This window comes from Panthera onca, chromosome B4, assembly GCF_046562875.1.
Source record: "Panthera onca isolate mPanOnc1 chromosome B4, mPanOnc1 haplotype 2, whole genome shotgun sequence".
In the NCBI taxonomy this organism is placed as follows: domain Eukaryota; kingdom Metazoa; phylum Chordata; class Mammalia; order Carnivora; family Felidae; genus Panthera; species Panthera onca.
This window is the reverse complement of record NC_138345.1, coordinates 54109114-54121536: the sequence shown is the minus strand read 5'-3', so window position 1 is coordinate 54121536 and position 12423 is coordinate 54109114. Positions and strand designations below refer to the sequence as shown.

Genomic DNA, 12423 nt, shown 5'->3' with positions numbered 1-12423 from the left:
CTATACATCTGGAGAGAGAGAGAGTATGTGTCGTGTGTGTGTGTGTGTGTGTGTCTTTTTAAGACATGAGGAAAGTGTCATTTTCCATAAAGAGGGTAGAGAGCACTCATACTTCAGTAATCTGGGTGCAATGCAGTGGTCAGTAAGAAGGTGATTTGGGGCTTTATTCTGCTTCAAGGGCAATATTTTATGATGGCTGCTGGGTGAATGTGAGTGAGAGCTGAGAGAATCTCGTTATTCAAGTTACCAATATGGACAAGGAGGGTGGACCAGGGAGTATGGCAGGAGGTACACTATTTGCAAACCATAAAAACCTACTAGATCGAGGTCTAGTGTGGACAAGGTGCTAAGTGCACCTTGTGACTTCATGTCAACTGAATTGAATTGAGGGCTAAGTTTGTGATCCCCAAATATCTGAAACCAATGAGTTCAGCTGGAATTTCTCACTTCCAATTTTTTATGGAATTTCCCTGAATAAAAAAGTCAGGATCCTTAGATGCTTTGTCAATCCTCTCGTTTCTAGACATATTTGGGGTTTTCTTCCTTCTTAAACTAAAATAGAAAGGCAATCCTTTATCTTCTGTGTTGATCTTCCTATACTAATAGAATGTTCAGAATGTCTACTACTCCTTATTTCAAGTCCATATTCATTTATAAGTTTAAAAAAATAATGAGGAGATCCAAAAATAGACAGAGGTGTGTAGTAATGCCTGATATGCAGTGGTCTTTGTTCTTATTTCCATGGATGATTAATAAATACTAACAATATTCTAGGTGCCATGAGCTCTGAGCTGCTCACAGACATGGGTAACAATGGGGAACACTCATGCCCATATATAATATATACATAATACTAGGGCAGTCTCTAGTTTTCAGCCACAATCAAGCCGGAATGATCACTCTGACATAGCTGAAGTCCTTTTATCAGCATCTGTCTTCCATTTTAGCTCTGGAAAGGATTAATCACATTTTGGATTGACTAGTGAGCTGACATTTTTATGGTACTGGTTCTTCTGGGTTTTGCCATTCTCTGGTGAACATTCTCAATCTGCTTGTGATTGGAAGCCAAGTCTGGGGAGCAAATGGCCAAGTGAACTAGGAAGCTTAAAAAGATGTTTTGTTAAACCATCGTGCTTAAACTGACACCATCTGCCTTCCTACCCTCATCTGTTCCAGTCAGGGCTGTCGTCATTTGTGGCAGATGTTCTGTGGCGGTGTGTACCAGCAGCATTTGGAAACCTAGAGAGAGACTGAGGTTTGGGAAGCCCAAACTGGAGATTTTTATGTTGTCAGGGAAATTGCAACCATCTTCCTGCCTTTAGGCTACCATTTTAGAAAATGTCTGCTCCCCATCCCCATCTTCCTTTACACAATGAGAATCAAGGTTTCATTTTCTTCTTTAGCAGACCCTACCTGCACCGAAGATAGTTCTTTTTCTCAAGAATTAGGTAGTGACTGGGGTGCCTGGGTGGTTCAGTGGGTTAAGCATCTGAGTCTTGTTTTGGCCCTAATCATGATCGCATGGTTTGTGAGTTCAAGTCCTGCACTGGACTCTGTACCAACCTTGAGTAGCCTTCTTGGGATTGTCTCGCTCTCTCCTTCTCTCTCTTTCTCTCAAAATAAATTAATAAACTTAAAAAAATAAAAAAAGAATGAGGTAGTGACTAGAAAATATTTGGAATGGAATGATGAAAGGAGTCTCAGAAGGGGACTTTTATATTTGGCATCTAGAAATCTACTATCTTATATTTCTACTAAAAGCCAAGCAAAAGGAGATGGGCTAATGTTGTGAGCAGAAATTATAATTAGCTGTAAAATCATATCTGGGAACTATTGAAATAGCTATGGTGATGCTTTGGAATCTTTCTTGGCAGCTAAAAAGATAGTCTGGAGACATTTTGGCCCTATATTAGGTTTGGATTTTCGCAAGACCTGGCCACATATCACTTTCAGATTTAATGATCTCAGTACCTCCATTTCTGGCCCATCAGTATATATTCGGGAGGAAAGGGAAGACATTAGCAGAAGGTGACCTTGGCATAAATAAAACAACTAGCTCAAATACTGCTTGGATAGCTATGCTGTACAGTCTTCACTCTTTGTGGAGGTAGGGTGCTGCAGTAGAAAGAAAATGGTTTCTGAAGTAACAAAAACCCAATTTTAAATTCCAGCTTTTCTTTGTACTGACTAAATGAGCTTGGGACAGTTGTCTAACCTCTCAGTCAGTAAAGTGGAATAATAATGCTTTTTTATTGGACTGTTATGGGGGTTAAATGAAATAACATGTACATTACTTTTAGCTTAACAAATCTTGTTCTCCTTCACCACACTCTTTATGTATCCCTAGGTCTTGCATATACCTCGTACCCCTATTTGCCAGATACAATTTTTTCTCTGCCTTCAGCTTCTGCACATGTTCCCAAATGCCTCTATGGTTGAATTCCATGGCCTTGGTTTACTAGTGATCCCACAAAATGATAACAAGAGTATGGAATTTTTATAACTGTATTAACATGAGCCAAGGTTGTGTTTCTTTTCAGGTATTTTTGCTTGTTGACAATTTTGGTGTAAATCAAAGATAAATTAATTTTACCTGCACCCACTCTTCTAATCTAAAGTTCCTGATCTGGTACTAGGTCATTCTCGGTGGGGTTTTGTTCCAGCCAAAAGTGATGGCAATCTTGTTTATAAAGGGCATTCAAGGAAGGAGAATTCATAACATTTACTAGTGGAACACTCTACTTTTCCTCCTACATTTTTTAGTTGGAAAAATATACAACCTACAGCAAACTGCAAGGATAGTACAATTAACACTCTTTTAGCTTTCACCAAGATTGAGCAATTGTTAATATTTTCCCACATTTGCTTGCTCTGTCCAATGTATGTGTGTGTGTATGAAATATGATCCATATTCAACATTTACTAATTGTCCAATTTTTTATACTAAAATGTTTCTCCCTGATCTAAATGCAGTCCAGTGATCTACACTGCATTTCATTGTCATGTCTCTTTATTCTCCTTTAATCTGCAACAGTTCCTCAGACTGTCATTCCTGACATTGACAGTTTTAAACAGCACAGGTCATTTGTTTTCTAGAAAGTCAACTTCCTGTAGAAAGTTGTTTTGTAGACTGATCTTTTATATATATTTTTTTATTTATTGACAGAGAGAGAGAGAGAGAGAGAGAGAGAGAGAGAGAGAGAGAGGATGAGTGGGGGAGGGGCAGAGAGGGGGGGAGATAGAATCCCAAGCAGGCTCCCCACTATAAGCAGCAGAGCCTGACGTAGAGCTCAATATCACAAACCATGAGGTAATGACCTGAGTCAAAATCAAAAGTGGGATACTTAACTAACTGAGTCACCCAGATGCTCCTATAGACTGGTCACTTTTATCATTAGATTCAGATTACACATTTTGGGCAGGAATATGATATAAGAACATTGTGAAAGACAATGAGTGCCATGTAAGAAGGGAACATGTCTTTTTCCTCACCATTGTTTTTTGTAGCACCAAGCACTAGGACTGGCTTTTAGAAGGTGTTTGGGGCAGTGTCTGGGTCACTCAGTCAGGTAAGCATCAACTCTTGGTTTTGACTCAGGTCATGAACTCATGGTTTGTGAGTTTGAGCCCTGCCTCAGGCTCTGTGCTAACAGCATGGAGACTGCTTGGGATTCTCTCTGCCCTCCTCCACTCGCTCTCATGAGCTTGCTCTTGTGTTCTCTCTCTCTCTCTCTCAAAACTCTTAAAAAATAGAAGGTGCTTAATATTTATTGAATGAATGAATATTTAAGACTTTCATTGTCACTTTGCTACTTGAGGAGAGGAGGAAGAGCAGCCTTCTCCTATATCCTAGTTCCGTTTTAATTATACATGTTTGAAGGCTTAAAGGTAACCCAGGAAACAAAAGGACAGTATAGTATAATTCCACTTATATGAGGTACCTAGCCTAGTCAAGTTTATAGAGACAAAAAGTAGAATGGTGGTGTGCAGGGTCTGCTCAGAGGGGAGAATGGGGAGTTACTGTTAAATGGGTGCAGAGTTTGACCTGAGGAAGTTGAACAAGTTCTAGACCTGATGGTGATGATGGTTGCACAACAGTGTAAAGGTGAAGCTGTCTTGGATCCCCATTTTATAATCACAACACCCCTTCTGAGTACATCCTAACCTTTTCTTGCTTCCCTTTTCTCTATAGCACTGATTGAAAATCCAACACAATCTATATTCATATTACTTATTTGTTTATTGTTTGCTTCCTACTGCAAGATATATGCAACATGAATGCAGGGATATTTGTGTTTTCCTTCGCTTTATGTGCATAGCTCAATAAATGGGATCAGTATATTTGTTGAATGAATAAAAGAAGGACTATGATTGAACACAAACTTCTAGAGAAGGCACAAACAGAAAGAGAAAATGGGAAGATTCCATTTTGCATTTGGATTTGTTAACTAATTTTTTCTACCTTTGGATATGAGACTCAGACCCAGTGTCATAGTAGTTTTGTCCTGTTTACCTTTTCATATGTATTCTGACCTGTTTCCACTGTGGAAGTGTTGATGTACTCATGCACCACACTCACTATTAATTAAAGCTCCCACTCCAAACTCAGAGCTTCTACACTTGTATTCCTGACTGCCCCCTACTTCATTCCAGGTCTGCTGAGTTAGAAGTTTGGAAACTCTGGGGAAGCTCAACTATCCAAGAAACTTTATACTTGTTGGGGTGCCACTGGCTTGATTGGCTCCAGAGTTTTCATTGTCTTGATATTGAAGAAGGCTGAGAGAATTTATATACTTTGGGAACAGGAAGGAGCTGTGCTTGGATACAGAGGGATTGATATAATCCCTGGAGATGCTTCATTTAAATTCCATTTCTCTGAAACTCTGAGAACTTGAAAATAATTATTTAACAGCCTCATTAGGTTTCCTCCGAGGCAGGGTTAGGAGACCAGAATGGTTAGGAGGCCAGTGACTACAGAAAAATGAGTGGGAAGAGAAAGAAACAGAGGCTGAGAAGTAGCTGGGTCAGTGATAAATACTGTGGTACTTTGTAGGCCATTGTAAATGCAGACTTTGGCTCAAATCCTGAATAAAAAGGAAACCAGTGGAATGTTTTGAGCAAATGATCTGACATTCTTAATAGATATATGTATATCCTTGACAAATATACTCATTTTGGCAGGTTTTAAAATGAACATAAGTGGCATTGTGCTATACACTTCATCATTCTTTTACTTTTCCCACTTAACATTGTTTCTTAGCTCTACCCATGTTTCTTCCTGTAAATCTACTTTATTATTCTGAGTGCTGTGCAGTATTTAATTGTGCATATATGACACATTTTACTTCTATATTCCTCTAGTAACAGACTCTGGCATAGCTTCCAACTTCCTGCTACCACAAATAGTCCTGTGATGAATATGCTCATAAGGACCTCCTTATTAATTCAGGAGTTTCCTTGGAGTGTTCAGCTTGTAGAGGGATTGTGGGGTGAGAGGGTGTGTGCATTCTTAATTCCACTAAGACTGTGCTTCAGAATGGTGACCCCAGTTACACTCCCACCAGGAGTGTGTGATAGTTTGTATCTTCTTATCCAATTCTCACATTGGTTCAGTAAGAGAAGTCAAGTAAATTTCCTTGTAGATGCGGAAACTGAGGCTTAGAGAGATTAAGCAAATTACCCTAGTTTATGTAGTCAAGCAGAACCAGGGCTCAAATTCAAAATTTCTGACATAATGTTTATTGCTCACACCACTGTAGTACCCATCACTACCTCTTCCAGAAATAAGATGAGACATCTGCAGGTAAAGATACTATTGTCATTGTTGTTGTTGTAGTTGTGATTGTTGTTGTTGTTGTTGTTGTTGTTGTTGTTGTATTTGAGCCTTGAATTTTCAATGTGTGGTCTAACTCAGTAACCCTAGGCCCCACAAGTATTTAGCACCAAGGAATAAGGCTAGAGAAATAATCACGGGTCAGATGATGAAGGGAAGGAAGGACTAGGAAGGAAGGGCAGTGGGGCATCAGTGAAGGGTCTGAAGCCTGGCGTTGGTGGGGGCGGGGGGTGGGTACATCAATCACATTCATAGAGCAGAAAATATTCCATGAATTAAGAAGTTATTCTCCTTATCTATCTTGCATGCTCGTTAGTAAATCATAACATTGGAACTGGTGGGTGGCAAATAAGGAACCTAGATGGATTTGTAAACAGAAGGTCTGAACTGTAACCCAAGCGTTCCTTTTGATCATCTACAGAGAAGACTTTTCAATTTTAACTTGACCTTTCTCTCTTTAGAAGCCTCTGACATTTCTTTAAATTCTTTCAAAACTAAAGCCCGAATATGGAGGAGAGCGTGGGCTATGTGACTTTTTTCCCTCTGTTCTCCAGAGCCTTTTTCGGGGCATTGTTGTCAATTGTTCATCCAAAGCTTTGTTTTCCTTGTGGAGCTGATCATTTGAACAGCAGCAAGGGAGTAGGGGAAAAGAAGAACCACATGCAGCGTTCATTCATTAAGAATGTATATTTGTTATATTCAGACCATGGTATGAATGAGTTAAAAATAACTCTTTGTGAAAAATTAGTATGGAGTTCCAAGTGAGTATTTTAATACAAGCTTATAAAGCAGGGCAGCTTGCTGCTCTCCCGGTCTCCAGGCTGCTGGAAGCTGACATCACAGATGGTGCAGGGTGTTTATTGAGCACAGGGTAGCCAGTGAGGAGACTGTCTGCAGAAGTGAGCTCATCTTCTCTCCTAGAAGTCAGACAGGAGGAGACAGAAGGAATTGTTTTGATTGTGAGCTACTTCTTTCCTCTCTACACATCACACTTTCACAATTGTAGACATACAACCGTAGTGAACTTTTTCCTGGTTGCTATGGGTAAAGTTCATTTAAGGTCAGAATGCATGCACACACACACACACACACACACACACACACAAAGGCTGTTTTGGCTCTTCTCCCTTCTTAGTAATGGACCTTTGGTTGAATGCTGCACCTATTTCTCCAGTGTTTTCTTATCAGACAGCCTGTTCTTTTTCTTCTTGCAGGTAGTTATGAAGGCCTTGCCTCTTTCTCCCTCTTCCTCCCTTTTTGCAGTGTCCTGTGGGCCTAGGTGTATAAAGGGAAGGGTTGGACTGTACTTTCTTTGCCATCAGTACAACTAAACAGTTGATGCAGAATGAGGAGAAAGGGAACCAAAGTGACATCCAAACTTGCTACTGATTTCAGGGCTAAGAGTTTAAAGACCAGGAGACCAAATTTGTATTTTAAATTCAGATGATATTTTAAAAAATGGTTCTGTAATTGCAACAAGGTCCACTAGTCTATAATTAATGTGTCATAACTCGAACTCAAGCACCACGCAAACATCCCACGTGTGGATTATTGCACATTATATGCATTCCTTCTTGTGTCTTACAGCTTAATTAGTACATGAAGCTACATCAGTTAGGGGAACCCAAATGGGAAGATATCATGTGGTGTGTAAAAAGGGAGAATGTTGGGAGGTATTCAACCCTTTTTTCTGGGAGGAGAAAGCAGGGTTGATTTTTCTATGATGTCTTTTGTGTCAGTTTCTGTGATATTTGTGCTGCAACAAGTGACAAGGGATTTCTGAGCTTTGGTCGGTTGGTTGAACACCTTTGTTCAGTAAATATTTATTGTTTTTCTAGGCTTTAAGGAGGGATAGCACATAGAAGAAAAAATATGAAGCAGTAGCTGTGAAGCCTGAGCAATGGAACCTGGCAGCCCCAACCCAACTCAGTTTAACTCAGCCTCATCAAACCTGATCCCAGACTCATGGCACCTGAACTTGCTGCAGCTCTCTGATCCCAGAATCCTCTTCAATTCCAGCTAGAATGTTGTGTCTGGCACTTCGCAGATTTGGTCAAAAGCTGGTACGCAGACATATGCTGAAGGAATACGCGGCCGATATGGGCCCTGACAGAAGACTGACCACCCTAGATTTAGTGGCCCTGGGTGTGAGCTGCACAGTGGGTGTAGGTATATATATACTGCCTGGTGAGGTGGCTAGAGATAAAGCAGGACCATCCATCGTGATCTGCTTGTTGGTGGCCGGCCTATCTTCTGTGTTGTCTGGGCTGTGCTATGCAGAGTTTGGTGTCCAGGTTTCCTATTCTGGCTCTTCATATCTCTACAGCTACGTCACTCTAGGTGAACTCTGGGCTTTCATCACTGGCTGGAACCTCATCATCTTCTTTGTTGCTCATACAGCCACTGTGGCCCGGGCTTGGACCTTAGCTTTCGACAATCTGCTTGGGAACCAGATATCTCAGACCCTGCATGAGAGCATCTCACCAAATGTTTCTCAGGTCCTTGGAGAAATTCTAGGATTCATTGTTGTGGGCCTTGTGTTGTTGCTCATGGAATTGTTGATTCTGAGGAGTAGTTGGATTTTCCTGGTTTCCAAAGTGGTCATATTGGTGAAACTTTTGACCCTCAGTTTTGTCATCATTGCTGGCTTCATTAAGGGGGACCTGCACAACTGGAAGCTCACAGAAGAGGACTACGTAAAGGCTGGACTCAATGACACCTCAAGCTTAGGCCCTCTGGGCTATGGAGGATTTGTGCCTTTTGGCTTCAAGGGGATTCTCCGTGGAGCAGCTACCTGTTTCTACTCATTTATAGGTTTCACTATTATTGTTACCAGAGTCGAAGAAGCCCGAAATCCCCAGTATTCTGTCCCCATGGGCATTGTTATTTCACTGTTCATCTGCTTTTTGATGTATTTTGGTGTCTCTTCAGCACTTACACTTATGGTGCCTTACTACCAGCTCCAACCTGGGAGCACCTTGCCTGAGGCATTTCTCCATGTTGGCTGGGCCCATGCCTGCTATGTTGTAACTTTTGGATTCCTCTGTAGTCTTTCCATCAGCATCTTTGGCTTTATGTTCCCCATACGTAATCTGATATACATGATGACACAGGATGGGCTCCTGTTCCCTGTCCTTGCCAGGATCCAAACTGGCACAGACACCCCCATCGTGGCCACTGTGATGTTGAGCATTATTGCAGCCATCATGGCCTTCTTCTTTAGACTCACTGATCTTGTGGACCTCATGTCAGTTGGGGCCCTGCTAGCTTACTCTTTGCTGGCTACTTGTGTTCTCATCATCAGGTATCAGCCTCAGAGGAGGACTGGAGGAAATGAAGCAGAGGTGCAGGAGGAGAATGGACCTGCAGCAGAGAAGCTGACTCTACAGGGACTACTTTTTCCAGGCGGCTCCACCCCCACTCCACTCTCTGGCCAGGTTGTCTATGTTTGCTCCTCACTGCTTGTTCTGCTGCTCACTCTTCTTTGCCTGGTGCTGGCCCAGTGGCCAGTTCTGCTTTCTGGAGACCCAGTGTGGATTTCAGTGGTTGTGGTGCTCCTGGTGCTCATCATTGGGATCACTGGGGTCATCTGGAGACAGCCGCAGAACTCCAGTCCCCTTTACTTTAAGGTCCCTGCTCTGCCTCTCCTCCCACTACTGACCATCTTTGTGAATGTTTGCCTTATGATGCAGATGACAGCTGACACCTGGGCCCTGTTTGGTGTCTGGATGCTGATTGGGTTTGCTATCTACTTCAGCTATGGGATCCAGCACAGCCTGGTCAATTAATCCCACTTCAATTAAGGTCAGAAGTGTACACCTTGAACTCATTAGTGCCAGTACAGATTTGGCTTGGCATCATCACACGTGAGTGCAGTCAGGTCCCCCTGCATAATATGGAGAGTACTCCTGAGCACATGGAAACCTGGGCCTCCATGGAATGGTGGTAGGGGAAAGAGCTCTGTGTGTATTGTGTAGTGAAGAATGTGTCTTCTCCAATTTTTTTCTTTTTTTTTACTTGTGTACTTTTCAATTGTGTCTGTACTGCATACTGACTTTAAACAAGTTATTATTAAAAGAAACTAGAAAAAATGTTTTTGTTTTCTTTGGGTAAATATCCAATAGCAGAAATACTGGATCATATGGTAGTTCTATATTTAATTTTCTGAGGAATTTCCATACTGATTTCCATAATGACAGCAACAATTTACATTCCCACCAACAGTACATGAGGGTTCCTTTTTCTCCATATCCACACTAACACGTTATTTCTTGTTTATTTTTATTTTAGCCATTCTGACAGGTGTAAAGTGATATCTCATTGTAGTTCTAATTTATACTCCCTGATGATTTGTGATGCTGAGCATTTTCATGTGTCTGTTTGTCATCTAGTATCTCTTCTTTGGAAAATATTTATTTAGGTTCTCTGTCTACTTTTTAATGGATTATTTGGCCTTTTGGTTTTGAGTTGTGTAAGTTCTTTATATATTTTAGATATTAACCCCTTATTAGATATATCATGTGTCCTGTGGCTAATTTGGTTTTGGATAAAAGAAGAAACCCAAGAAAAAAAGTGAAAGGGACTGAGCTGGGAATGCTCAGTGCTGTATCTTTAACTCACTAAAGTCACAGTGAAGGGGGTGGAGAAAGGCAAGGAATAGTCCTTTGCTTAGTGGTGCTCAAACTTCAGTGGGTGTCACCTCACCTGGAGGGCTTGTGGAAACACAGATTGCTGTGCCCAGCCTCCAGCTTTTGGAATTCAGTAGGTCTAGGTGGGACCCAGAACTTGTACTTCTAAGGAGTTCCCAGGTGTTGTTGATACTGCTGGTCCAGGGACCACGCACAGAAAACCAAAGCTCCAGCTGAAGCCCCTCCACATATAAAGATGAAGTGAGAGAAACCAAGGTACCCTTTGAACACTTACCTTCATTTAATGAAATAATCAGATTAAAATACCATCACTAATCCTTTCACAATGGAGAAATCATAGTGAATAATTGCATAATGTTTATGTTATCAAATCACCACCACAATGTACATGTTAAAAACCTAACAATTTTATATATCAGTTATAAATCAATAAAGCTGAAATTAAAAAAAAAAAAAAGAAATACCACAGGTATCTGTGTATCTTTGTTTTCTGTATATTGTTCCTGATTTGAGATGACAGGTAAGGAGTGTTTCTTGTTCACACCCCCAGAGCATCCAGCTGGGACCAGGCACATAAGCAGCATTAATAAATTCATGTTAAATTGAATCGAGTCTTACACATTTCCTTGGTACAGAAAATTCTCCTTCCTTTCAGGCTAGCACTGTGATACTCCTTTAACTATCTTCAGAAAGACTTCCTTAACAAAGTATTTCTCTCCATGCTGAACTTTAAAACAGTATCTAGATCTGTACCCAGCATCTAGAACTGTACCCAGGCATGTCTAGTTTTGCCTTTGTGTGACTATGTCTGAGTTCTCATGACTGTCCTGTCTGTTCCATCAGAGTAGAATCTTGCTCAGGGCAAGGAGTAGGTTTTTCCCTTCCTGTAGACCCAATAGTGAAGAACAAGATTTTTTTTTTTTTTTTTTTTTAAATTTTATTTTTTTTTATTTTTTAATATATGAAATTTACTGTCAAATTGGTTTCCATACAACACCCAGTGCTCATCCCAAAAGGTGCCCTCCTCAATACCCATCACCCACCCTGCCCTCCCTCCCACCCTGCCCTCCCTCCCACCCCCCATCAACCCTCAGTTTGTTCTCAGTTTTTAACAGTCTCTAATGCTTTGGCTCTCTCCCACTCTAACCTCTTTTTTTTTTTTTTTTTTTTTTTCCTTCCCCTCCCCCATGGGTTTCTGTTATGTTTCTCAGGATCCACATAAGAGTGAAACCATATGGTATCTGTCTTTCTCTGTATGGCTTATTTCACTTAGCATCACACTCTCCAGTTCCATCCATGTTGCTACAAAAGGCCATATTTCATTTTTTCTCATTGCCACGTAGTATTCCATTGTGTATATAAACCACAATTTCTTTATCCATTCATCAGTTGATGGACATTTAGGCTCTTTCCATAATTTGGCTATTGTTGAGAGTGCCGCTATAAACATTGGGGTACAGGTGCCCCTATGCATCAGTACTCCTGTATCCCTTGGGTAAATTCCTAGCAGTGCTATTGCTGGGTCATAGGGTAGGTCTATTTTTAATTTTCTGAGGAACCTCCACACTGCTTTCCAGAGCAGCTGCACCAATTTGCATTCCCACCAACAGTGCAAGAGGGTTCCTGTTTCTCCACATCCTCTCCAGCATCTATAGTCTCCTGATTTCTTCATTTTGGCCACTCTGACTGGCGTGAGGTGGTATCTGAGTGTGGTTTTGATTTGTATTTCCCTGATAAGGAGCGACGTTGAACATCTTTTCATGTGCCTGTTGGCCATCCGGATGTCTTCTTTAGAGAAGTGTCTATTCATGTTTTCTGCCCATTTCTTCACTGGGTTATTTGTTTTTCGGGTGTGGAGTTTGATGAGCTCTTTATAGATTTTGGATACTAGCCCTTTGTCCGATGTGTCATTTGCAAATATCTTTTCCCATTCCGTTGCTT

At 41.1% G+C, this 12423-nt stretch overlaps 1 protein-coding gene and 1 pseudogene across 1 annotated transcript in view; both read left to right on the top strand.

Annotated features, from left to right (window-relative positions):
• Positions 1-12423, top strand: part of LOC132694622 (uncharacterized) — a 205100-nt gene that overhangs the window by 112620 nt on the left and 80057 nt on the right. The gene's annotated exons all lie outside the window — the stretch shown is intronic.
• On the top strand, positions 7811-10201 carry LOC145712424 (cationic amino acid transporter 3 pseudogene; annotated as a pseudogene).